At 39.3% G+C, this 27,460-nt stretch overlaps 1 long non-coding RNA gene across 1 annotated transcript; it reads left to right on the top strand.

Moving 5' to 3' along the window:
* LOC144582834 (uncharacterized) lies at nt 1-27,197 on the top strand. Its single transcript, XR_013536280.1, has 3 exons — nt 1-253; nt 24,832-24,924; nt 26,839-27,197. It is a non-coding gene; the product is annotated as an uncharacterized LOC144582834 (long non-coding RNA).
* The last annotated feature ends 263 nt before the right edge of the window (nt 27,198-27,460 follow it).

Here is a 27,460-nt window from a genome sequence, read left to right as displayed (position 1 = left end):
TTCACGGGCTTTATTTCAGCGGGAGGACTCAGACAATAACAAAGACGCACAAAATGTGCCAGGGGAAGGATACCAAAGCAGAGTTAGAGAGTGACAGGAAAGGATCCTATCTTAGATAGGGGGCAAAGGGAAAGCCTCTGGTCACGTGACATTTAGTCAGAGACTTGAAGAAAGCGAGGGCACCAGGCATAAAAATGGAGGAAGAGAGCTTCAGGCGGAGAGTACAGCGAACACAGAGGCCTTTCATCCTTGGGTCAGTTTTTCTCCTTGACTTTCCTTAAATTTCTGAAATCTAAATATTTTATTCATTACCAGTCTTTCTCATTTAAGCTTCAAGCCTATAATTTTTTGTCTTCGAATTGCTGTGATCATTTTCTCTACACATTTTTAATTTCTTTTTAATGTCCAAATAGGTGAGAGCTGAAGACTTCGTGTACTTATTGGCCCGAGACTAATTTTACAGAAGCATTTAAAAATTTTCCTATAAGTGTTCAGGACACACTACCCCCAAATAGGGCACTTTGGCCTATTGCTATATAAAGCTGAAGGAATTTGTAATAATGGCAGGATCAGGAAAGTCTCACTGACCTTCCCACATCATTCTTTCCTGAAGCAGGTCATACAACCTGAAAAGGATTTTCTGACCTTCCCCTGAATCAGGCCACAAAACTCCCATGTGAAAGGTGCCCTCCCTATACCTCTGAATGGATAAGCATCCTTATCTCTGAGGACACAGGGTCACAGAGAAGAATCTGAACAAACAGGCCCTGGTAAGTTCCCTCCATTTATTACCATTAGATCACACCCTTTCTGCTTTATTACATTTCCCCACCACTCTCGAGTCTTCATCAAAACTAGCATAAAACTACTCAAGTGTACCTGTTTCTTTGGATCTTCATTTTCTTGTGAAGGCTCCTATGTCATGTAAAATTTATATTAACCATCTTTTTATGCTTCTTGCCGTTAATCTGTCTTTTGTTATAGGGTCCTCCATCATGATGGGTAGAGCAATGATATCTTTCCTCCTCTACAGTGGTTTTATAGATAAATTTTGACTACCTTTTATCATAATTTTGTTTTGCTTTAATCCAGAAAATGTAGCTTGAACAATTTCCTCCTCCTCCTCCTCTTCTTCTTCTTCTTCTTCTTCTTCTTCTTCTTCTTCTTCTTCTTCTTCTTCTTCTTCTTCTCCTCCTCTTCCTCCTCCTCCTCCTCCTCCTCCTCCTCCTCCTCCTCCTCCTTCTTATTTTTGAGACAGAGTCTCGCTCTGACTTCAGGCTGGAGTGCAGTGGCTCGATCTCGGCTCACTGCAATCCCCAACTCAAGGGATTCTCCTGTCTCAGCCTCCTGAGTAGCTGGGACTACAGGTGTGTGCCACCATGCTCAGCTAATTTTTGTATTTTTAGTAGAGGCGGGGTTTCACTATGTTGGCCAGGATGGTCTTGATCTCCTGACCTTGTGATCCAACCACCTTGGCCTCCCTAAGTGCTGGGATTACAGGCATGACCACTGCACCTGGCCGCAATTTTTTATTTTTAAAGTCCATCTAAATTTTCCTTATGGCCCAATATATGATAAAACACAGTTCAATGTCTCTACATGGCTTAACTCCGTGGACACCAACCCATGTACTTCACAAGTGGGTATAATGAGAAGGTGCCCACATGGGCTGTGAGACCTGGTGGCCCCACTGGTTACTTTACTTTGCTATGTAACACACACAGTGACTTCTCACTGCCCACAGCACACAGTGCACACTCAGAAAGGTTTTCAGGATCATGAACCACCCAATATCTTCCCATCTGTTCAGCCTTATTCCTTACCTCATTTCTTCTCTTGCTGTATGCTGCACTTTCATTTGCTTGGAACTGCTATTTTCCTCTAATTTGAGGACTGTAATTATGCTATTATAGAATATTATTTTTTCTCTTGCTCATTGTATTAGTCATTCTTTAGAGCAATAGAACCAGTAGGGTAGTGTGTGTGTGTGTGTGTGTGTGTGTGTGAGTGCATGTGTATACATATAAAAAGATTGATAAGAAATTGGGTCATATGATCATAGATGCTGAGAAGTCCCAAAATCCATCGTTGGCAAGGTAGAGACCCAGGAAAGCTGATGTTATAGTTGTATGAACGGTTCAAAGGCCTGAGAACCAGGATTACCAAAGTTTCAGTTCAAATTCAGAGACAGGAAAAGACTGACATCCCACCTGAAGCAGTCAGGTGAGGAGAGTTCCCTCTGATTCAGTCTTTTTCTTCTGTTCAGGTCGTCAATGGATTGGATGAGACACACCCACATGAGAAAGGGCAACCTGCTTTACTCAGCCTATGGATGCAAATGCTAATCTCATCCAGAAACACCTTTGCAGATACACCCAGAATAATGTTTGACCAAACATCTGGGTACCCGATGGCCCAGTCAAGTTGATACATAATATTAACCATCACACGAACCTAACTTTTCTTCAAGGTCTCAGAACAAATGTTGCTTCCTCCCAGAAGCCTTCCTAACCCCACTTCTGTGACCACATTAGGGGATCCTGCCATGTGCTCCTCTAGCATCCTGCTCATTCCCTCCTCTGGTACTTTTGTGCCCTACTCCAAGTTGTTTATTTAATTTATTAGACTGTGCCCTCACTTCCTTCAAGTTTCTGCTCTAATGTCACCCCATCAGAGAGGCCTTCATGAACCCATTTCTAAAATAGCACCCTACCCTGTCACTCTTTGTCTTTGCTTTTACCTGACATATTTAAGTGACTTTATTATTTTCTTTGTCCTCCCACTAGAATATCAACTCCATGAGAGCAGGAACCTTTTTCTGCTGCATCCATTCCTTCTACAAGTGTGTCTAGTACTTCATGAGCATCCAATTAATGCATGTTTCATAAAATCCAGGAATAAATAAAAATGACTAAGTAAAACTCACATAGAGATGTAAGAGTGATTCAATACTAGAGAATTTGTAGAACATTCTAGAGAAATTTGACATCTATTAATTTAATTGCTATGTAACGTATTTTTAAAACCATGATCTTGAAAGATGTTAACAATGAATTATTAAAAAAAGAAAAATTTGAAATGTAGAATTGGTGGAATAATTTCTTAAAATAATAAATCAGTAGCTAAAATCATAGTAATGGTGAAACATTAAAAGCCTTGTCATTAAAGTAGAACAAGGTTCAGTAAACCGTGGTCGGTGGGTCAAATCCAGCGATGTTCATTTTCGTTGTTGTTGTTTGTGACTGTTTTTCTGCTGCAATGGCAGTGTTGAGTAGTTGTGACAGATGGTCTGGATCTCAAAGCTAAAATTATTTACTATCTGACTCTACAGAAAATGCTTGCTGATCTCTGATAATGAACAGAAAAACAGCCACATTCAAAGTTATTATCAACCTAATTCTGAATTTTCACCTGTAAAAGTAAGATATAAAATAGAAATGAGGCATTAATTAGCAGAAAGAAATACATAAAATTACCATTATTCAGCCCCATTTACTTTTGTCTTAGGAAACCATAGCCTCAATTGAAAGCTATTAGAACTATTAAGAAAATTCACCAGGATGTCCAGTTGCGGGAGAATTAAAATACTTATAGTATGGGAACAAACATAAGTAGGAAAGGGCAATACATGCCTAGCTCTTAGTTTAAACTTTATAAAATATATACAACCTTGTTCAGAATAAGAAAGACATGAGTGAGGAGTCACAGCACATTCTTGGAAAGGAAGATTCAATACTGTGGAAATGCCACTTCTTCCAAAATGACTCTTCAGGAATAATGCAATTCTAACCAATATCCTAATGAAATTTGGGGCAGTTTTCGAGAACATCAATTATTTTTCTGTATATTAGTCAGAATCAACTTGGTTAGGATGCAGTAACAACTCTCTCCTTCTCTACCCATCCCACCCGGATGTGGTGGCTCACATATGTAATCCCAGCACTTTGAGAGGCTGAGGCTGGTGGATCTTTTGAGATCAGGAGTTCAGGACTAGCCTGGCCAACATGATGAAACTCCATCCCTACTAAAAATACACACACACACACACACACACACACACACACAAAATAGCTGGGTGGTAGTGTGCACACCTGTAATTCCAGCTACTAGGGAGGTTGAGACAAGAGAATCGCTTGAACCTGGGAGGCAGAAGTTGCCATGAGCCAGGATCATGCCACTGCACTGCAGTCTGGGTGATAGAGTGAGACTCTGTCTTAAAAAAAAAAATCAGCCAGGCACCATGGCTCATGCCTATAATCCCAGAATTTTGGGAGGCCGAGGCAGGCAAATAATGAGGTCAGGAGTTTGAGACCAGCCTGACCAACATGGTGAAACCCCGTCTCTACTAAAGATACTAAAAATTAGCTGGATGTGGTGGCATGTGCCTATAACCCCAGCTACTCGGGAGGCTGAGGCAGAAGAATCACTTGAACCTGGGAGGTGGAGGTTACAGTGAGCCAAGATCACACTACTGCACTCCAGCCTGGGCAACAGGGTGAGACTCCGTCTCAATTAAAAACAAACAAACAAAAAACAACCTTCTCTTCTGCCATCTCAGTGGCTTAAAATAACAAAGAATGCTACGTTTGTTGCAGGTTGATATCTTTTTGTTTCCTTATTCTGAATTCAAGCTGAAGTAGCAGCCTCCAGCTTAGATGTTGGCAGGTACTGTGCCTATAAAAGGGATCTTTAGAGGGTCTTGAATTAATTGATGATTAAGTACTGTGGCCTGGGAATAACATGTCTTTGAGCTCATGAATAACATGTCATTGATTCATTCATGGCCAGAACGAATCGTATGACCCTCTCCAACCAAAGGGATTTGGTTGTGAATCCTACTCCTCCCCCAAAGAAATCAGGTAACGGTGGCAGCAATGATTCCACCAGCAGAGCAGGTGCCAGGGACAGAAAGAAAGAAGCATTTTCTTCTGCAGATTTAAAGATATATTTAAAATTTTAAGGATTCAAAGTGTGGTACTGTTTTATGAGGCCCAAGACAGAACAACTTAGTAAGAATTTTGTCTGTGATAAAAGTGCCATGGATGAATTTATTATATATAACTCCTTATTTATTGATATTACAAATTACATAAAAGAAAAAGAAACTACTTCGTACAATGATTGATTGATGTCATTATTTATTTGTCCAAACCAATAGAATATACAATACCAAGAGGTGCAACCCTAATGTAAATTATGGACTCTGGGTGACAATGATGTATCAATGTTAAGTCCATCAGTTATAAGGAATGCACCACTCTGATGGCGTATGTTGATACTAGGGGAGATGTGAGTGTGTTGGGGACGGGTCATATGGGATATCTCTGTACCTTCCACTAAGTGTTGCTGTGAACCCGAAACTGCTCTGTAATAATTGTCTTAAAAAAAGCAATAGCAAAACAGAAGTAAAATATTTTTATCAGTGCCTGGAATATATGTAAAATGAGAAGGGCATGCTGAGTATTTCTTAGAAACTTTACTAAGAAAACTGTATTAGCATTTTTAAAGATAATGGTTTTAGAATCAGCAATTAGTTTTATAAGGGGTTATTAGGAAATCATTTTCCTTAATACAAAAGCCGACATGAATCCAACATTTTAGTAGATACATTAAAACTACCATAAATCTGTTTAACAACTTTATAACCCTTGTTTAAATTTTTTTAGAGAGATACCATAAAGAGCTTTTTTAGAAATTCTGTGCATCACTAGTTAATTTCCATTGCAGTCTATGTATGGGCCATTGCTAAAGGAAATGGTTGAGAACTGTTGAATCTTTAAATTTTATGTCTGTAACCTCAAAATGGAAATATATGTTTATGGATGTTGAAGTCTCTCTTTTATAAGGATTGAAGGGAAAATTATGTGTTTATATTATGAAAGAGAAGTCAGGAGAGTTGACTCCAATCAATTTGCTATCACCTCATCTACAGCTTGCTACCCTGGTCTACTGCATTGAAGCTTTAGCAGATCTAAAAGAATATCTGAAATTTTAGCAGATCTAAAAGAATGTCTGTTCTCTCTTCCTGTTGCATCTGTTGTACCTGGACAGGGAGGGAAAAAAAAGAATAACTAATGAACATATAATGAAGAAGCCTCCTCAGATGTCATGGATGAGAAAGTCTAAATCTCAGGCTTTTTGATAGCACACCATGGAACTATTGGGAAGGCAGAAAAGTTAAAAACCATAGCTGTTAAATGAGTGAATAATAGCATAGCATTTTCTAAAACCCTTTTTCTGTTTCTAGACAGGAAGGTGACAAACCATTTTGCAGGTTTAGAGAGAAAATAGAATGTCAAAGCGATTTTCTTTTACTGAAATTAGGCAGTAATGACACCCCTGTGGTAGTGGCTATGAGACCTTTATAGCCCTGGCAAGATATCATTAGTCAAAACAGGGTAGTTAGATCAGCCAAGTGGTGTCCTAATCCCACCACCCAGGTATCAGTGGATCCAGAACAGCCAGTGAATGACAAGGAAAGAACAGGTAAACCAAGCCAAAATTGAAAACTGATGGTATTAAGCAGAAAAGGTGCCAATCTATCCCTAAGTGTTATGCATATTTGCATATTGCTTCAGATTTTTCAGAAACTATTTTTCTGTAGGAATAGCAAAACTCCACCTCCATCATTGTAGAGTCCTGGCCGGCCAGAGAATTAAATTGATACAAAACAGATTAACAGGACAGAAGCATACACGTTTATTTACTATGACTTTTATGTGGCGAGAAATAGCTCATAAGGAAATGAAATCCTGAAGAAATAGTTCAGTTGGTTACTTCTATACTGAACTGAACAAAGAATGGTAAGTTGTGAAGATATGACAAAGCAAAGGATTCGAATAAGGATATTTAATTGGGCAGAGAAGTGACTAGGAAGATAAGGGTTAGTTTAACAAGGTTAGTTTATATAGAATTCCTTTGGCTTCAACTTTTCTGTCCTTGTTGATAAGAATGTTGCCTTTTTGTAATGGAGAGAATATCTTTCACCTGGGAATTTAATTTTCTACTTTTAAAAAACAGTGTGGCTGTCATAGAGTGATCTTCTTACAGCTGATGTTTTTCAAATACCTTTGAGTCAAATAGTCAATATGCCAGAGTGATATAATTTTAACTCCTTAAGTAGTTAATGTTGAATCCATATTTTAAACTCACTTTTTGAAAAAGTGGTAGTAAATTTTATCTAATTAAAAAGCATTTTAATTTAAATATAATATACATATAGAAAAGTATACAAGTTACAAGTGTACAGCTTGGTAAATTATCACAAAGTAAGCACACTTGAGTGATCACCACCTAGGCATTACAGACATTACAGAAGACCCTTCATACTCCTTCCAGTTACTGTCTATTCCCTCCTATTTGGTATAGATTAATTTGGTCTGTTTTGAACTTTTTATAAGTGTAATTATCCAGTCATTTTTTGACCAGATTCTTTTGCTCAACATTGGAAGATTCATCCACGTAGAAATTGATCACTTATTTTCAATGTTGAATAGTTTTCAAACAAAAATACAATTTTTAAAATCTAGATTATCATTGTTGCAATTTAATGGATTATGGCTTCTTTGATTTTTTATTTTTGACCATTGCAAATAATGCTGCTGTTCTCATTCATGTGTTTTGCTGCACAAGTCTTTTGTGCCTATCTGCTGGCTATACAAGAAGGAATAGGATTAGTGAGTCATGGATTATACATATGTTCAATTTTATTAGTTAATGCTCAACGTTCTTCTAAAGTGGTCACTCCAGCTTCCATTTCCTGGTGTAGGAAAGTTTTTGTTGCTTCACATTATTGTCAGAACTTGTTAATAATAGTTTTTATAGTGGGTGGATGGTGGTATCTCATTGTAATTTTAATTTTCATTTCCCTGATGAAAAACACAGCATTGAGCATCTTTATTTGTGTTTGTTGGCCACTTGAATTTCCTTTGCTAAGTTCCTCTTCAAGTTTATTGCCAATTTTCCTTTAAGTTTTCTGTCCCTTTCATTTATTTGTAAGAGCTCTTTGTATATTTTGGGTATACTCCCTTTGTATATATATATATATGTTTTGCAAATGTCTCCCACTCAGTAGCCTGTATTTTCACTCTCCTCTAGTATGTATACTGTATTTGTAATTTCAGTGAAATCCAAGTTATTATGTCTTTTATAATTAGCTTTTTTGCCCTATTTAAGAAGTCCTTTCCCACCCCCATGATCATGAAAATATTCTTAATGTTATTTTTTAGATCTTCCATTGTTTTAGTTTTCACACTTAGAACTTCAGGACTTCAGTCTACCTGGAATTGATTTTTGTGTGTAATGTGAGGTAGGGGATCATGTTTTACTTTTTCCCATTTGGCTGTCATATTTTTAATGACAGGATATATCTTATTCATGCAAAATAAGACTCACTATAGTAAGATGTCAAATATCTCAAATTCATTTCTGTAGTTAGTGCAATCCCAATCAAAAGACCAGCAGATATCTTGGAGGAAATTGGCAACCTGATCCCTAAATTCATTAGGAAATGCACAAGACAGAAAATAAGCAAGACATCCTTAAAGGGAAGCAATGTAGAAATTGTGTTCTACTAGCGATTGAGATTTATTATAATTAAGACTAGGTGGTATAAGCATAAGGACAAACAAACCAACCAGTAGGGTAAAAAGAAAGTCCAGAAATAAACACACATATATGGTCGCATGATTCATGATGAAGGTAACATTACAGAGTGGTAGAGAAGAAACATATTTCTAAAAAGTTTAATTTTAATTGTTTAATAATTGAAATTAGAAGGGTAGTAAATTGTATTTAGATATTTTAGATATGTGTCACATTAAAGTATGATATCCTGGAATGTTTTGTGATTTTAATAATTATAAAGTTAAGGCAAAGATCTGCTTAAGTTTCAGATAAATGTAGTAGATTAAAGCATGTTAATTAGATTAAAGCATGTTGCTCTAAACATCTGCCATCTGGTTGAGTTTCTACCATCATTATAGTAGCTTATCTTGATTACTGACAACATGTTTAATCAGCTAAGCAAGGACTTGAAAACCTATTTTGATACTAATACTGAACAAATATTGTGGGGTTACTGAAGACATAAAATGTGATTTATTTTTCTAAGGACTATGGAATGGATATATGACAATCAAATTGGCATACAGCAAATAAGAAGGAAAGAAAGGTGCTAGAAAAAAGGATTGATTAGATGTGTGGGCAAAAATGTATAGAGCAAAGTTAGCAAAGAAATGTCCCAAGATGGGGTATTTTTGTTGAGACTTCAAATCTGGGTGGGATATAGAGAAATGTGTAGGAGGTTGTAGAGTTATCAGTAGTATAGGGGAACATGAGAAAATGAAGAGATGGGGAACTAAATATCATGTTTGTCTATGTGAATGTGCTGGTGGTGTATGTGTGGGGACAAACAGTAGAGTGGGTAAAAATACACTGATGAATGGTGGAAAATAGTTTGGGTTGATAGACTGGAACCACATTATGGAAAAACTTAAAAAACAGGAAGGAAGGCCAAGCACAGTGGCTCCCACCTTTAATCTCAGCATTTTGGGAGGCTGAGGCAGGTGGATCACGAGGTCAGGAGTTCAAGACCAGCCTGATAAATATGGTGAAACCCTGTCTTTACTAAAAATACAAAAATTAGCTGGGTGTGGTGGTGCATACCTGTAGTCCCAGCTGCTTGGGAGGCTGAGGCAGGAGAATGTCTTGAACCCGGGAGGCGGAGTTTGCAGTGAGGTTGCAGGTCGAACCACTGCACTCCAGACTAGGTGACAGTGAGACTCTGCCTCACAAAATCAACAACAAAAACAAACAAACAAAAAACAGGAAGGGAATCAAATTTATGTAAAAGGGAGGAGAGGACTGAGATGTATCTGTCCTGATTATCACCTTCTCTTCAGTGTATGACAGAGTGCATCACACAGAATTCGTACTCAACCAATATTTGTTGAATAAATGAATGGAAAAAACTATAGTGTCCAAAAAGGAACACCAAGTCCATGCCTTGGTTTAGGGCATATAACTTCCAATAGAGCCATTGTCTCCTCTTACCTGAAAGCTTTTCAGGGCACTGGTAGTTGCTAGCAATGTTAAGAATAATTGAAACCATATTGCTGAAATAATTAACTTCATAGGAGAAATGTTTCATTGAGGAAAATACGGGTCATGAATTTCCATTTTGAAAAGCCAAAAAGGAAAAGCCCCCTCTCTAAATCCTATTCTCTGGCTCCAGTTGTGTGTTTGAATAGACTATGAATAGTTTCAATCCAGGGAAATATTATGGGATTGACCTCTTTTTTTTTTTAGAGAGAGAGAAAAGAGAATCAATAATTGATATTTTTGGCCTTGAGGGTTTAGGCTTCTGCCTCTTTGCACATTCAAGGTTAAATTAATAAAATGTTTGTGAAGGTCTAAGGATCCATCTGTTCATTCTCCTCCTATAGAGGCGGACAAAGTAAATACCTCACCCTGCAGGTTCCACCTCATCATGCTCTTACTAATCACCATTCCCCTCTAGTCGCCACCTGTTCTGGCTCCAACTCAAAGACCCTAGTGGAAACCTTCAGGGAAAGGTGAAATCCTTCATTAGAGCCTTCCCAAGCCCCAGCCCCTGTTCCTTCACTCCTTCTTGCCTGAGATTTCTCTGTGGGAGGAAGAATGTGATGAACCAAGTCAAGTTGGGTCAGATAGCACTGTTCTCTTGTCCTGCATACGCAGACACCAACAGCACCCCACAACAGCTTGTGGAATCTCCCAGCTGGAAGAGACATGAGAGGTGATGGTTCAACTCCTGCATTTTGCAGATGAGATCGAGTCAGACAGAATGGATTGCTCACAGATATGAAACCAGTTAGGGGCAAGGGTGGGAAGAGAGCAAAGATCTGTGCTTCTAGTCTGGAAGTGCTTCTGCCTTTATGCTTCACCATCCGGCTTCATTCCTGTCTTACTGCCCATCACTTTGTAGCCATGGCTTTCACCTTAGTTTCAAATCAAAACCACATATTTGTTGCAAAATAAGTTGACAAGCCTGATTACCATTGCATTACACATAGTGCAATCCCTATGATGGTGGTTTCACTGTTTGTCAGGCAGGCAAGGCAGCTTCCCAAAATGAATCAAAGCAGAATGACTTGTGACTTGAAGCACTCTTGGTTGAAAATGACTCCTCTCCAAGACATGTGGCCCCCAGACGACATTTATGCTGAGGGTTGATTCTGAAACATAAAGGCTGTTTCTTTTCTGCAAGCTTCATTGCCGATTTAGGGGAGTTTATGGAAAGAGCTCTCAAGCCGACAGGCGATCAGAACGATGGGCTGCATTGCAGGGAACAAAGCAGAGCATCTGGGAAATCAAAGACCAGGAAATGCAAATGCACACACGTTCTTCACCTTGATTAGTGTGAGCAAGTTTGTCTCACCCTGACCAATATTTGATGGACCATTAAATCTGGAAAGAACATGGAGTCCAAGCTCTCTTCATTCCCAGGCAAACCAACCAAAGTCCACAGAGGGCAGGTGACTTTTAATGATTGAGTTGGGACTGATAGCTTTTCTAAGATATAATGTTCTTTTCATTGTATCTGTGTTAAAAATAAAAGCTTATATGAAAGTGACACTGAGTTGTTTCCTGGCTTTGCCATCTGTTATAATAAAATAAGATCCCTCAAAATCTCAACTACTTTTTAAAAGGTACACTCTTGAATTTTTCCTAAACAGGGTGTGACTGACATTACTAAATTCCCAGAACAAAGGCATGTACTATGTTCTCTGTGCCTTTTTTGAGACTTTTTCTGCCTCAAAGAAAAAACAGAGGACAAAGAAAGGAAATGCAGTTAAATGAGGTTTCTGGGAAACAAAGACACATGTTACTTATTTGTTTATGTCACTGTTTACTTATCTGCATTAAGAAAAATGTAAGAAAAATGATCTCATAGCATGTCTGAGGACTCTGTCACCAGAAGGAAGTAACCCTAATTTCTAAAGAGTGGGCAGCATTGCTACAAGTGAACTAATTCATTTTCTTTCTTCTAAAGAGCTCTCCATGTCACCATTCTGGATAAATTCGTGCTTTCGATGTTGTTAAAACCCTTCTGAGAGGAGTTTTATTTTATTGGACAACACAGATTTCTAGATTCTCAGACTACCTCCGAGAAAAAGAAAGAGAAAGAAAAGAAAAGAAAGCAAGCAAACACCAAAAGCCCCAGGATCTCATTCTTCCATTTTTCTCCATCTTGATAGATGATATCATTATTTTCAGTTATTTAAGACAAACGCCTAGGACTCAACCTCATTTCCTTCCTTTTTCTTACCATCTCCCCTTTCCTGCAGATCCTCGTTGCTTCTATCTCTCAAATACATCTTAATTGCATTCACTCTTCTCCCTCCCTCTCTAGTCCATAGCACCATCAATCTATCTCCGACCTTCATTTTCACGCTAGGTTTCTAACTGGCCTCTCTGCCCCATTAAAACCCATTCTCCACACAACAGACAGAGAGATCTTTCTAAAACATGACTAGATTCTCTCTCACTGCTGCTGAAAAACTTCCCTAGGCTTCCCATTGCACTGGGAATAAGAATATCCCCATCTCAATGCCTTATACTTTATTTTTCCATTATTTCCGGGGTCAAAACATGCTTTTTCAAGCTCTTTACAGGGTTGAATCAGTTTAAATGTCACATCCTCCAAGAGGATCTCCTGCTTAACCTATTTACAAGTAGCCAAACCCCAGGCTGTTCCGGTTCCTCTGTAATATTTTATTCATATCTCCGAGCCTTGCCTGCAATTCTTTCGTTTCCTAAATATGTCTTTCTTCCTTCATCATAATGCCAGTCCCACCCCCAGTACCTAGCTTAGTCCCATATAGGCATATAGTAAGTACTCACTTACATGTTTAATGTTGAATTATACGAGGTCATACCAAGCATATCCTATGTGCCATGTATAGGTACTTTATAAATTATATTCCATTTCCTTCTCACAATAACTCTAAAAGACGGGCTCAGTTGTTCCCATTTTATGGAGGAGAAAACTTAGATACAGAAAGTTAACAAGCAACTTGAAGGCAGTGCAGGTGGGATTTATATTAACAAAATGAGTGATACTTGGGTCAGTTTTTCTATCTGACCTCCTTTGCCTTCACAGATTAAAGAATAAAAGAGCTCACTAGAGGTTAAAGAAAAAAGAGGGCAATTATCCCTTTGGGGCCTTTCCAGTGAAGCTAGACCCTATGGTTTTACAGGTAATTAATTACTCTGTTCTCCTGTGGTTGGCTCAGTTCAGGGCTTCAGCTTCTGATATTTTTTGCACTCTCTTCAATTTTTGCATCTCTGTTAAGGGCTGTCTCCTTGTGGGAGCAGCAGATCAGAAATGGACGAGGAGTCAGAAGGGGTGGGGTCTGCCAGTAACTACAATGGAATCATGAGCCTCATTGTCTTTAAAATCTCAGAAATGATCTTCCAGGTTCATTTCTACGTTTGCAGTATTTTGGCTCAGAAGGTGTTTTCCATAGAACTCATTAGAGGCTTCCCCAGATCCTCTTTGGAATTCTTTCCTTTCTGTCCTTTCACTCATTTCACAGATCGTATATATCGAGATGAGAAGAACATCGTGAAAGAGAACAGGCACATTCTTCTGATGCTGATGCATTTGGCAGAGCTGGGTTAGGCCCTGTGATCTCCTTCCCCCTGGAAATGTCTAATCAATGATGTAGTCATTTTCTCATACTATCTAACAAATATTTGTCATTCTTTTTGGGGGGGCTGGGATGGATTCTCACTCTGTCATCTGGGCTGGAGTGCAGTGGTGTGATCTTGGCTCTCTGCAGCCTCCACTTCCTGGGTTGAAGTGATTCTCCTGCCTAAGCCTCCTGAGTAGCTGGGACTACAGGCACACGTCACCATGCCAGGCTAATTTTTGTATTTTTAGTTGACACAGGGTTTCACCATGTTGGTCAGGCTGGTTTTGAACTCCTGACTGCAAGTGATCCACCCGCATCAGTCTCCCAAAGTTCTGGGATTACAGGCAGGAGCCACTGCGCCCAGCCAAATATTTGTCATTCTATCTAAAAAATAATTACTGAGAACCTGCTATATGCTAAGCCTTATGCCAAGCTTCAGAATCATATATGGTCTGAATCTTCATGCAGCTAGAATAGATACACTTATTAATAAAGCAAAAATATCTGGAATAAATGTAAGATTATAGCAGTGACAGGTACCATGAAACAGGAGCGTATGTTGGTATGTGAAGAAACAGTAGGAGAAGTTGACTTAATTGGGAAAATCACTGTCAGGCGGGTTATTTCTTTTTTAACTGTTTACTTAACACATAATCATTCATACTTACCAAAAAGGGCTGGATTTCTTCCCTGAGGAAATATCAACTAATATAAATAATGAATAGAGCTCACTAGAGAAAGAAGGGTAGCTAGAGTGTCTCGGACAAAGGGAATGGCATGTGCCAAGGTCCTGTGGCAGGAGATAGCATAGCACAGTCCAGGACTAAAATATCAGTGCGATAGTTGTGCAGAGTGCAAAGTGATCTCTTCAAAGAAGGCAGAGAAGGCTTCCCTGAAAAGAAGGGGGCAGAGTTGAGATCTGGCAGAAAAGAAGTCAGCAATGCAAGGCATCTTGGCTTCCTGCAGATTATTTCTGCCTAACCGAAGCTCTTCAGACATGGTTCTTCCTTAAGCAACATGCGAAAGCTTTAGCTACGAGAAGGGGCAATTGAAATCCATGAGGATTTTCATCCTTTCACTGCAACTGTGCTGGAGGCATCTCTTTAGAATCAAGAAGAAAGTCTCCATCAGTGGTCAATTGGCACCAAGCCCCAGGCATGAAGAATCTAGCAAAGAATTCACTCTTGCCCTGCCCTTGGCTGGCCATACCACAGAGGATGGCTGTGTGTATTCTGGCAAACTTCCTACTCCCAGTCAACCAAATGAAGATGTACAGAGTGAATACAAAGCATTTGCTAGGGAAGAAAAACAAAAACAAAAACAAAACCCAACCAACCAAACAGAGGATCAGAGACAGGAGCAAAAGCCAGAAGGCGCTGACTTCCAGTTGTTCAGAGAGATAAGTCAAAGCTTGTTTTTCCCTGTAAAAATAGCACAACCAACAGAGGCTGTAGTTTCCAGCATCAAGTTTAGAAACAATAAAGGAAGTGACTCAAAACAGTGGTAGTTACCTATTTTTCCCCATTCTATATGACTCACACCGGATCAATAATCCAAATGACTTTTCTTTCTCATTAGTCCCTAAATGGAAAACTTTGACATGATTGTGAAGAAGAGAGTTAATGTGTATTAGCTGAATTCTGCCTCTTAGATGCTAAGTGGCCCCACAAGCCTGAAACTACCTGCTTTACAGACTCTCCGTAATTCTCCATGGCAGAGGAGGTAATTGAGAGAGTTACTGGGGACTTCTAAGCAAAAGAACACTCTGCCTCCATTGTTAGGAAATTCAAGATGCAAAACAGGTCAGGCCTTTTGTGAGGTATAAATGATGGTGTGTTAAATAAACATTTTTTAAAAAGAGAGAAACTGCCTGACAATTATTTTTAAGTCTGGCATATATCTATTTTTCCTTCACTCAAAGAGCTCAAAATTGGCTTAAGTGGAGTTTAATTGAAAAAGTTCACCTCAAGAGTGTGGTTAAGCCTGGAAAATTTTAGCCAGTAGGGGAATTTTTATAAAATTATGACCGAGTGGAAATAGTGTTATAATGGAAGTCTATGTGTAATGGGCACTATTAAAATTATATATGTATATATTTGAGAATCAACAGGTAAGTAAGTTACAAGGTTACAGTTCTGTGGCAGGTCTCCAGTGATATTATAAGCTACAGGCACAAAGTTCAAGTCATCCAAATTCCTAAATAGAATTACAGTTAGATTCAAAAATATTACTGTCATAATCATACACCAGTCAAAGTAAAGATCTTCCCTGTGCCCAGCCTTTGCCTATGTAGTTTTGGGTAATCTGATTGGCATGTAATAGAATCCTAGAATATGCAAATAGAAGAGGCTTCTAGTTTTCTAGTTTGTCTTCGCCCCAAAATTCATAAGGAAAACAAACATAAAAACCAGCAATCCTGCCAACACTGTCAGGTTAGGTGACTTGCAGATACAAAGGTTCGGATGGAGGTTTAAAACTCAGACCTTTTAGTCCCGTACTTTTCCCAGTTTATTACATTGATTCTTTTCTGGTCTGCTTCTAGCCTGCAGTTCATAGGGATTTCCAGAATTCGTATGTAAGAGGAATGCAGGGGTGTCCATTTGGTTGGGGCAAAGGAGAAGGCAGCTAGAGAAATACTTCTCAGACTTTCATGCAAACCTGGGAATATTTATCTATTTGAGAAATGGAGCCTCACTATGTTGCCCAGCCTGGTCATGAACTCCTGGGCTTAAGTGATCCTCCCATCTCGGCCTCCCAAATTGCTGGGATTACAGATGTGAGCCACCACGCCCCACCTTAAATCTGAGGATCTTGCAGATACAAATTCAGGCCTATTGGGTCTGTGATGTTCCTTTGAAAAGCTCTCAGGCGAAGCTGATGGGCTGATCCTTGAATCTCACTTTGAGGAGACAGGTGTTAGAGACTTGTCTCACAGCTGGGTTTGCATGTAGACACTGAGTATAACACAGGACTTTTTTTTTTTTTTTTTTAAACTCTGCTTCTGGAAGGCCCAATGACACAAGTGTGGGACTTTTTGTTATGGTTTCCTGGGTCCCTGAGGCTTTGTTCATTTTTTTCCTTCATTCTGTCCTCTCTTGTGTTCAGAATGGATTAATTTCTATGGTTCTATTTTGCAGTTCACTGATTCTTTCCTCTTTTCCCTTTATTCTGCTGTTGAGCCCACTGACCCAGGTTTTATTTCTCTATTGTTCTGTATTTTTCTTGTATCTATCATATTTTTCAGTTTTAGAATCTCCATTTGGTTCTATGTCTTCACTGAGGCTTTTTGTCTGTTCATTCGTAAGTGTGTTCATAATTGCTCCTTGAAGCATTTTTATTGTCTCTGTTTTAAATTTTTGTCAGATCGCTTTCATATCTCTGTTTAGTGTTGCCTTTTTTCACTCAGTTTCAGATATTTCTGGTTCTTGATATGATGAATGTTTTTTGGTTGAAACAGCCATTTTGTATGATGTTACGTGATACTGGATCTTATTAAAATTTTCTGTTTTAACTGGGTTATTCTGACACTGCTTTGGCAGAAAAAGAGGGTTGTCAACGTGTTTGTGCCACAGGGAGATAAAAATCTGGGTTTCCCACTTGGTTTCTGTTGTTAACTATGGGATCAGATAGGCTCCTCCTTACTGTGGGGTGAGGTAGGAGTTTCAGCACCTACCCCAAGGTGGTCTCCATAGACGTTGTGAGGGACCAGGGAGCTCCTTACGGGCCCATGGGGATGAAAGTCCCAGTTTCTTACCTGGCCTTCTCTGGCACCACCCTGGGCAGGGATACAGTGGGGGTGTTCGGTCACTTTGTTACAGCCTCACTGGGTGGGTGGAAGTCTAAGCCTCACTGAGTCTCTGATGGCAATGGCATGGGAGGTGGGCCACAGTTTTCTTTTGTGGTGTTTGGCTGGAGTAGAGCAGTTACTCCTACAAGTTCTCTGTTGCTGTAGGTTGCCACGTCCCTCGGTCTGTGGCTAGACTGAGCGGAATTTTACCGGGGTCTTTTTATCCAAGACTGTTGGTGTTTCCTGATTGCAGACTACTTTTGCTTCGACTCTGGGATATATGGAGTTAAAAGAAAACCTGTGGAACCCACCATACCATTCTTCCAGTTCCAACAGCCATTAGGCTGCTGACCTTCTTCTCTTCACCTTTCAAAGTCTTTTTATATGTTAGCTTTGGATATAACATCCAGCATTTTTTTTTTGTACTTAGTGGAAAGAATAGGGAAAAATATGTGTCCTTCATCCTCCCAGAGGCAGAAGTCATTACCATTATTTTATATTCATTTAAGGGCAGCATGTGGCATACAATACATTTTACTTTTTTTCACTCGGTATTATGATCTGGAGAACTATATTGTTATGTGAAGATCTGAGTTCTGATTTACTTTTGATAGTTCTTGGTCCAGGCATGGGATAAGTGAGCTGCTTTAGTGGACCGTACATACAGACGTGACCTAAGCAGCTTTCATAATTGGCATTCCATGACTCATAGGCAGTATACAGAATTTTCTTAACTGAAGTGTTTTCCTTGTGACTGAATATATATGTAAGTGGCCTGTGGGTGGTGAGCTGAAATATAACCAAACAGAATAAGAATGGGGGAAGGTTGTAGGTTGTAGGTTGTATAAATAATAGCCCTGGGATAGGAGCGACAATAACAACACAGTGCAATCACCATTACTACCATTGGACTATTCCCTACTGATATGGTTTAGATCTGTGTCCTTGCCTAAATCTCATGTTGAACTGTCATCCCCAGTGTTGACGGCAGGGTCTGCTGGGAGGTGATTTACTCATGGGAGTGGTTTCTTATGAATGGCTATACACCATCTCCCTTGGTACTGTTCTCATGATAGTGAGTTCTTGTGAGAGCTGGTTTTCTAAATGTGTGTAGCACCTCCCTGCTCTCTCTCCCTTGCTCCTGCTCTGGCCAGATAAGAGGAGCCTGCTTCCTTTTTGCCTTCTGCCATGCTTTTAAGGCATGGCCTCCCCAGAAGCTCAGCAGATGCCAGCATCATGCTTCCTGTATAGCCTGTGGAGCCATCAGCCAATTAAACCTCTTGTTTCTTTTTTAAATAAATCACCCAGTCTCAGGTACTTCTTTATAGTGGTGCAAGAATGAACTGATTCACTGATCATGGGCCAAATATTATTTATTTCTCACAACGTGTGTGAGGTGTGGCATTGCTCTAATTTTATAGATAAGAAACCAAAGTCACATAACTTTCTCAAAGTCATCTAGTTAATACTCGCCAATTAAACCTATACTGCAAAATATTTAAAAAAAACTTCATCTTAAATGGTAAAAACAAAGCAGAAGGTTTATTATCTCAATGCCAAAAAACCCAAAGGCTCATTCATTCAGCAGCTCAGCAGCATCATCAAGATTCAGGTTCTTTCTATCTTTCTGCCCTGTCAAGCTTGTAAGCTTTGTTTCACTCAAGGGTGCAACACGGCTGCAGGAGTTCCAGGCATTGCATGCAGAAGAATAAGGTCATGTCTTCTGGTGTGAATATGTGTGTGTGTATGTTTCCTGTCAATAAAAGCAAAGAAAATATTTATTAAAACTTCTTCAACAAGCTTTCCCATATTATATTCACCAGAATTGCACCATATGCCTAGGGCTAGTCACATAAATTGCAGGACGCAGTACAAAATTAAATTGAGGATCTCTTGTTCAACAATTACTAGAAATTTTAGGATGACAACAAGCATTGGATGAAGCATTAGGTCCTTCTGAGCACAGGACCCAGTGTGGACTGGCTGCATACCCAAAGCCAGTACTGCTCATGCTCATGATCAAGCTACATTTGGCCCTTGAACAATGCTGTGGTTTGGTGGTGCCAACCTCTGCACAGTCAAAACTTACATATATTGGTATAAAACTTAACCACTTATATATAATATATATGCATACAACTTAACCACTAATATTCTACTGTTGACTGGAAACCTTACCAATAACATAGTAGTCGATTAACACATATTTTATGTGTTATATGTATTATATACCATATTTTTACAATAAAAGTTAAAGAAGGTCGGGCATGTTGGCTCATGCCTGTAATCCCAGTATTCTGGGAGGTTAAGGTGGGTGGATCACGAGGTCAGGAGATTGAGACAATCCTGGCTAATAAGGTGAAATCCTGTCTCTACTAAAAATACAAAAAAAAAAAAAAATTTAGCTGAGCATGGTGGCACACATATGTAGTCCCAGCTACTCAGGATGCTGAGGCAGGAGAATTGTGTGAACCCAGGAGGCGGAGGTTGCAGTGAGCCGAGATTGCACCACTGTACTTCAGCCTGGCAACAGAGCAAGACTCTGTCTCAAATAAAAAAAAAAAGAAAGAAAACAAAGTGAAAAAAGTGTTACTAAGCAAATTACAAGAAATAAAAAATATATTGACTATTCACTAAATATATTGACTATTCACTAAGGTCATTATAAAGGTCTTCATACTCATTTTCACATTGAATAGGCTCAGGAGAAGGATGACAAGGAGGGGTTGATCTTGCTATCAGTGTGGGCAGAGGCAGAAGAAAATCTATGTATAATTGGACCCATGCAGTTCACACCCATGTTATTCATGGATCAACTGTAATTGTAGACAAAGGGAATAGGGCCACTATCACAGGCTTAGCTGAACTGAGATTTATTCCTCAAATTTGGGGTAGGACCACCCTTCCTGAAACCATAGGGAGAGGAGTAGAGATCAAAATGAAATTGAAATGCTGCCACACAGGGAGGTGGAGGAAGGGTGTTTATTGGCAATCAGCAGTGTCTGATTGCAGTGTGTGTATCTCCAAGGTTTCTGTCTGCCTTCCTGTATTTTGCTGTCTCCCAAGAGTACATATTTTGGGAATCTAGCTCAGTTCTGCCATGATGTGACTTTGAGCAAGTTGTTTTGTTTGTTCAAAACTTCAATTTCTTTATCTGTAAAACTGGAATATATGGGTGTCTCCACATTTCATGGTGTGGCCTTTATGCTTTTGCATGTTCATCACCAGAAGATGGAATCTTCTGCTCTCTCCCTCAGTGATATTCACAGCAAGTTTGTAATAGTTCCCACTATATGTGGTCAGGATCTTCTTGGACTGACGGGTCTCTGGGAGATGTCAGCAAGATGCTTCCTGCATTTAGGGGCTGAGGGAGAAAGAGGTAGGGAAAGGGCACGGTTTCTTGTTTTGGCCATAGTAGGAGAAGCACTGAGAGCAGAGTAAATGCTGTTGTTAAGTCTTAGATGCACAGTGAGACTCAGTCTTCCATTCCACCCTAGCCACAGAAACTGGAATGATGGCCTTTCCTAGCAGGCATTTTTGGTTCACACACTGGGCTGCTTCTCAGATCACATAGTAGATTACAAGATGACCACAAATATTTCTCCTCCCATTCCCTTACCCTTGCATGTTAGATTGCAGCTTCTCTCATCAAGAGGTGGAGTCTATTTTTCCTCTTCTGAATCTAGGCTAGCCTTATGACTTACTTTGGTGAAACAGTAATAAACATGGCTAAAGAAGAGATGTAAACATGTTTGGAAATGAAAACATGTCCTCTCTTTCTGGCTTTTGGATCCTTAAGCCTATTATGAGAAGAAGCTCAGACTTGCCTTTTGGAGGTGAAGGGCCATCAGAGTTGAGGTTCTCGGATCAATGAATCTTCTACCCCCCAGATATGTGAATGAGACACTCTTGTATTAGTTTTCTATTGTTGCCATTAAAAGAAAAAGACCACAAGCTTAGCAGCTTAAATAGCACAGATGTACTATTTCATAGAACTGCAGGTCATTAGTCCAACATGGGTCTTACTGGGCTTCAATCAAGTTGTTGGCAGAGCTGTATTCCTTATGGAGGTTCTAAGGGAAAATCCACTTCCTTGTCCCTTTACAGCTTCTTGAGGCCACCTATGTCTCTTCGTTCACGGTCCATTCCTTTATCTTCAAAGCAGGCAGTATCTGCTCATCTCATTCTCATGCAGCTGAACTCTGATGTTGACTTTCTGCCTACTTCTTCCATGTTTAAAGTCCCTTGTAATTACATTGAGCCCCCTTGGATAATCTGAGATCATATTTTTATTTTAAGATTAACTGATTAGAAATCTAAATTCCACGTGCAATTTTAATTCTCTTTTTATATGTAACCTAACATACAGCTTCTGGGGATTAGGACATGAACCTTTGCACGGGAGTGCTGTCTGCCTACCATGAAGCCCATGCTGTAAACCCAAATTAATTAAATCTTATCCCTACATCTTAGCCAGAAAGATCTGCGTAGGGACTCAAACAGTCTTTGAAAGAACTCATCCCAATACTCCTGGTTTGATAAATATAATTTTTTCCCATCCCCAATCCAGATAAGATTGCTCATTTGGGTTGTTGGGAGAAATCAGTTTCTTGTGGTTGTATGATTGAGATCTTTAGTTTCTTGCTGGTGGTCAATTGATGATTGTACCAGCTTTGAAAATCTATCCACACTCCTTGGCTTGAAGCTTCCTTGTTCCCTCTTCAAAGTTGATAATGGCAGGGCATATCTTCTAATGCTTTGAATCTCTCCTCCTCCTTATTCCTTCCCATTTTTTACATCCAGTTGGAAGAGGTCCTCTGCTTTTAAGGACTCATGTGATTAGATTGGGTCTGCCCAGATAATCCAGGATGATCTTCCATTTCAAGGTCTACATTCTTCATCACATCTACAAAGTCTTTTGCCATGCAAGGTAACAGATTTATAGGTTCTAAGGATTAAGGCATGAAAATTTATGCCTACCACATCTTCTCAGATCATGCAGGTGACCAGCCAGCTGACCAGGGATGGGATGTTTGAGTAAGGCCAGCAGAGAGTAATTGAGCTGGACCAGACCAGAAGACCCACTCAACTGACCCATAGAATAATGAGAGATATAAATGGTGTTTCTTCGAAACCACTAAGTTTTGAGGGTGGTTTGTTATGCAGCAGTAGTTAACTGTTGCAAACTATAAGTTGGTCCATGATTGAATCAATTGTGCCTGAAATCATAGATACAGTGTCCTGTATTCCTTCACCCAGTCTTCCTTTTGGAAATGGGCAATGTATCTTTTAAGCTTTTAAAATGTAAAAAATGTTGTCCTAAATTTTAAGACCATTTTCTCTGAACTCAGTATTTTTAAACCAAAACTTCTCTATAAGGGATTGATTGTGGGTTGCTTTTACATCTCTAAAAGAGGCTAGTTTTATACAGCTTTGCCTGGAAAATGGGACTACTAGCCCTGTTCTCACTCTTCTAACTGTAATTGCCTCCATGCTTCTAGTGTGTTTGACTTTCCACTGTACCCTCCTGGTCCCCACTTTCTAAGGGAGTCTTCAATTAGTCAATTTTAGGCACCTTTTTTTGTTGAAATATAAAGAAAAAATTAATATCTAGAATCTACCCTGCTGTAGGGAAAACAATGCATACGTTACAAAACTATTAAGGACTAAGTGGTAACATGGAAGTATTTATCACCATGCCTTGTATATGGCAGATGCCCTTTCTATGTAAATTTCATTCTTGGTGAAGTAGGGAGTAATACAGTCTGGTTTCTTGTCCCATTTTGACAATAATTCTTTGTCTAGGCTTAACACATTATTAATTTTTGAGGGTGCCATCTTTCTTATTTGTAAAATGAGAAAGTTAGAACAAAGAACTCCTAGAAGACATTTTTTTCTCTAAATTTCTAAATTGTCATTTAATTTTTGTTATTTATTTATTATTATTCTACTGTAAGTTCTGGGGTACATGTGCAGAACACGCAGGTTTGTTACATAGGTATACACGTGCCACGATGATTTGCTGCATCCATCACCCTGTCATCTACATTCTGCTGGAATGAGGGTTGTAGGTATTTTAATATGGTACTAAAACATCAACGAATTTTACTAATGATGACTGTGTTTGTGTGTCTGATAAACAGAGATAAAGCAACAAATGAAACAATAAAATACTATTATAAATGAATATATATATATGTAAATATGAGGCATTAATAATATATTTTGGTTGACAGTCACAGTCATATTGAGGTAGGAAATATGGGGACTCATTTTTAAGTCCCCTCATTTTAAGAAACATGGGGAAATTTTGAGATTGATAAGAAATACCAGAAGAAACCCTGAGTTTTTCCTCTAAGTAGTCAGAGATACCTTCATGGAAGATGAACGTAGGATGCTTGAGAATGCTATTACCCTGCAAAGGACAGCTGTATTATTCTTCTATTGCAGTGTAACATTTTAGTACAAACTTGGTGGCTGAAACAACACACATTGATTATCCCATAGTTTCTATGAGTAGGGATCCACACACAGCTTAGTTGGTTTCTCTGCTTAGTGTCTCACAAGGGTGTAATCAAAGTGTCAGCCAGGATGCATTCTCCTGAAAGCCAGACTGGGAAAGGAATTATTTCTGAGCTGGGGAAGAAACCACTTCCCAGCTCTCCCAGGTTCTTTGTATCATTTAATTTCCTTGTGGTTGGGGGACAGAGGTCCTAGCTTTTTCCTTGGCTGGAGGGTGCTCTCAGCTCCTAGGGTCTGCTGCATGTATTTTTCTGGAGGACACCTGCGGTTCTTAGATACTCCCCCACACTTAGAGGGCACTTGTGCTTTTATACCACGTGGGCTTTTGCAACATGCCTGCTTCCTTCATGAGTCGAGCAAGGAGAGCCTGTGGGATAAACATGGAGTATTTTATAACATACCATAATCACGGGAGTGACATCCCATTACCTTTGCTATATTTCATTGCTTAGAAGCAAACCATTGGTCCTACCTACACCCAAGAGGAGAGAAATGCACAAAGGTGTGGACATCAAGGGGTAAAGGATAATGGGGGAACCACTGTGAAGTCTGCCTGCCACACCCTCAAACAAGTAGGTGGAAATCATACAGGATTTGCCTTCTTTGTACTCCTGTTGTTTATAGAAGTGACATCGTCTCTTTCCCGAGGCTTTCTTTCTGTTCCAAAGTCTCTGAGACAGCTGACCATTTTCAGTATAAGTTATTTGTCATTGGGATCAAAATTAAAAAAATGTTTATTGGTCATTAAAAAAATTGATGCTGAGTCTAGTGGAGATAACGTTAGTCAAAATGTCCCTCATGACACCTCATTAGAAAGTATGTCTCTCTCTACTTTTCTTTCAGTGCCTAAGATGAGGCTTCCCCGAGGCCCTCAGAAGCTTGGAGATGTGTTGAATTTGTGTAAAGCAGTCGGATAGCACTGGAACAAAGGGGAAGGTAAGAAATTATATTGCTCTTGCTTGACAGATTTTGACTCATTGAGCAAAATAAACATTTTCTTAGCAAAGAAAATTTGTTCAAATGTGAGCTAGAAGGCAAGTTTCATAAACAGACCCTGGAAGAAACCGATCCAAGTCACGAGTTTCCAATTTTCATTACAGTTTTTAAAAACAGAGGATTAAATTTAGAACATATTTTTTCTCTCGCACACACCTCCATCCAATGTGGGACAGTATTGAAGTGGATGAAAGTCCACACTTTTTCCCGTCTGCTCAAATTGTCTTAACACAGAGCATCTGTATGTCCAAACAAATGGGCAACTGAGGAGATTAATGAACTGACCTTTAACCTTGTAAGTATTTATTCCGGGGCTCAGGGGGAATGCATTTCTGTGCCAGGGAAAATCCCGAAACTGTCTCTGATAATTTGGTATTAAAGACAGCTCTGTCAAATGCCTCTCGGGACACTGTGAGTGCCGCCCTTCCCCTGACCCCAAGCCTCTTAGCCCTCACATTCCTCTCCCCTCATTCATTGGTTGCACCTTATTCCTTCACCATTCCTTCCTCTAAAAGAGCTTTTCTTCAGCAATATTAGCTGTCATTAATTAAGCACCTACTGTATCAGACTCTGTGGTAGCAAGTTTAATCATCCTCATCATCCTCTGATATTTCTGAGCATTTACTATATAAAAAGCAATATCATATTCTTACATTTAATTTTGTCCTAGGCTAATGAAGTATTTTTTTAAAGAGAGCTAGCTGTTTACTTATGCATTAGTTACTTAATATCAGAAGATGGAGTAGGAATTAGGTTTCTTAAAATTTTGATTAAATAGAGAAATAGGAATGCTCTCACACCATTGGTGGGAGTGTAAATTAGTTCAACAATTGTGAGAGACAATGTGGTGATTCCTCAAGGATGTAAAACCAGAAATACCATTTGGCCCAGCAATCCCATTTCTGGGTATATACCCAAAGGATTATAAATCATTTTAATATAAAGACACATGCACATGTATATTTATTGCAGCACTATTTACAATAGCAAAGACTTGGAACCAACCCAAATGCCCATCAAAGATAGATGGATAAAGAAAATGTGGCATATATATACCATAGAATACTGTGCAGCCATAAGTAAGAATGAGTTCATCTGCTTTGTAGGGACATGATGAAGCTAGAAATCATCATTCTCAGCAAACTAACTCAGGAACAGAAAATCAAACACTGCACTTTCTCACTCATAAGTGGGAGTTAAACAATGAGAGCACATGGACACAGGGAGGGGCCATCACACATCAGGCCTGTTGGGGAGTGAGGGACAAAGAGAGAGAGAGCATTAGGACAAATACCTAATGCATGTGGGGCTTAAAATCTAGATGATGGGTTGATAGGTGCAGCAAACCACCATGGCACATATATACCTATGTAATATACCTCCACATTCTGCTCATGTATCCCAGAACTTAACATTTTAAAGAAGAACTTGATTCAAGAAATGGCTCTTGCATGTTTTCTATATATGTCCTCATCATAGCAACATAGGGAATAATTGCTATTCAAACCAAATGCTAGTATGAAGCAAGTCATTCTTTCCAGCCTTCTAATGACTCTTTCAATTCATATAGGTATACATAATAGACATGTGCATATATATATGTAATTCCACGAGGGCAAGTCGTTGCTTTCTCATCTGTTGCTCTTAGAATATGACAGTGCTTTACAGAAAGAAACACAAGTATGAATCAAGAGCATAGAAATACCCCCAGAGTGGTAAGATGTGGAGTCATAAGATGTGGAGTCAAATGACAAGCTTGTTATGACTATTACTCTCCAAACACAGCCCCTCCCTCTATGTATATGCTACTCCTTACATCATGAGAAAGCTTATGTTCCTTTGTCTTGAATCTAGGCTGGCCCTGTGACTGCTTTTCACCAATTAAATACAGTTAAAGTTACATTTCAATACTTTCAAACTGAGGCGTTAAGAGACTAGCAAATTCTACTTCCTTCTTCTTGAATGTTTCTTCTTGGAAAGAAGGCGCCATGTTGTGAGGAAGACCAAACAGATATGTGGAAAGGCCTCCATAGAGGAGAACCAAGAACCTCCACCAGCAGCCTTTTCTGAGCTTCCAGTTAGCAGTGAGCTTAAATTGCTAGCCATGGGAATGCGGCCAATTTGGATTTTCCAGTCATTCTAATACCCCAGCCAAAAACAAAAGAAGTAAAACTGACATCTAACCTACAGAGTAAAAAATAATAAATTGTCATTTCTTTACCAACAACAATAACAAATTGTTTCATTTTGGGGTGGTTTGTTACACTGCTATCGATAATCAGAACACTTCAATTTTTTCAAACAAAATTGTTTTCTGAAAGCTCTTTGTTGGGAACGGGTTTCTTTTCTTTTCTAATTTTCTCTCCCTTTGAATTCATGTCACAGAAGCATCAGCGCTAACCCAAAACTCTTTTCTGCACAGAAAGTGGTCCAGCCACCCTTTTCATCTCTATCTTGGAGGACCTATCAGGGCCTG

This window comes from Callithrix jacchus, chromosome 5, assembly GCF_049354715.1.
Source record: "Callithrix jacchus isolate 240 chromosome 5, calJac240_pri, whole genome shotgun sequence".
Taxonomy (NCBI): domain Eukaryota; kingdom Metazoa; phylum Chordata; class Mammalia; order Primates; family Cebidae; genus Callithrix; species Callithrix jacchus.
This window is presented reverse-complemented; position numbering and strand designations above follow the sequence as displayed.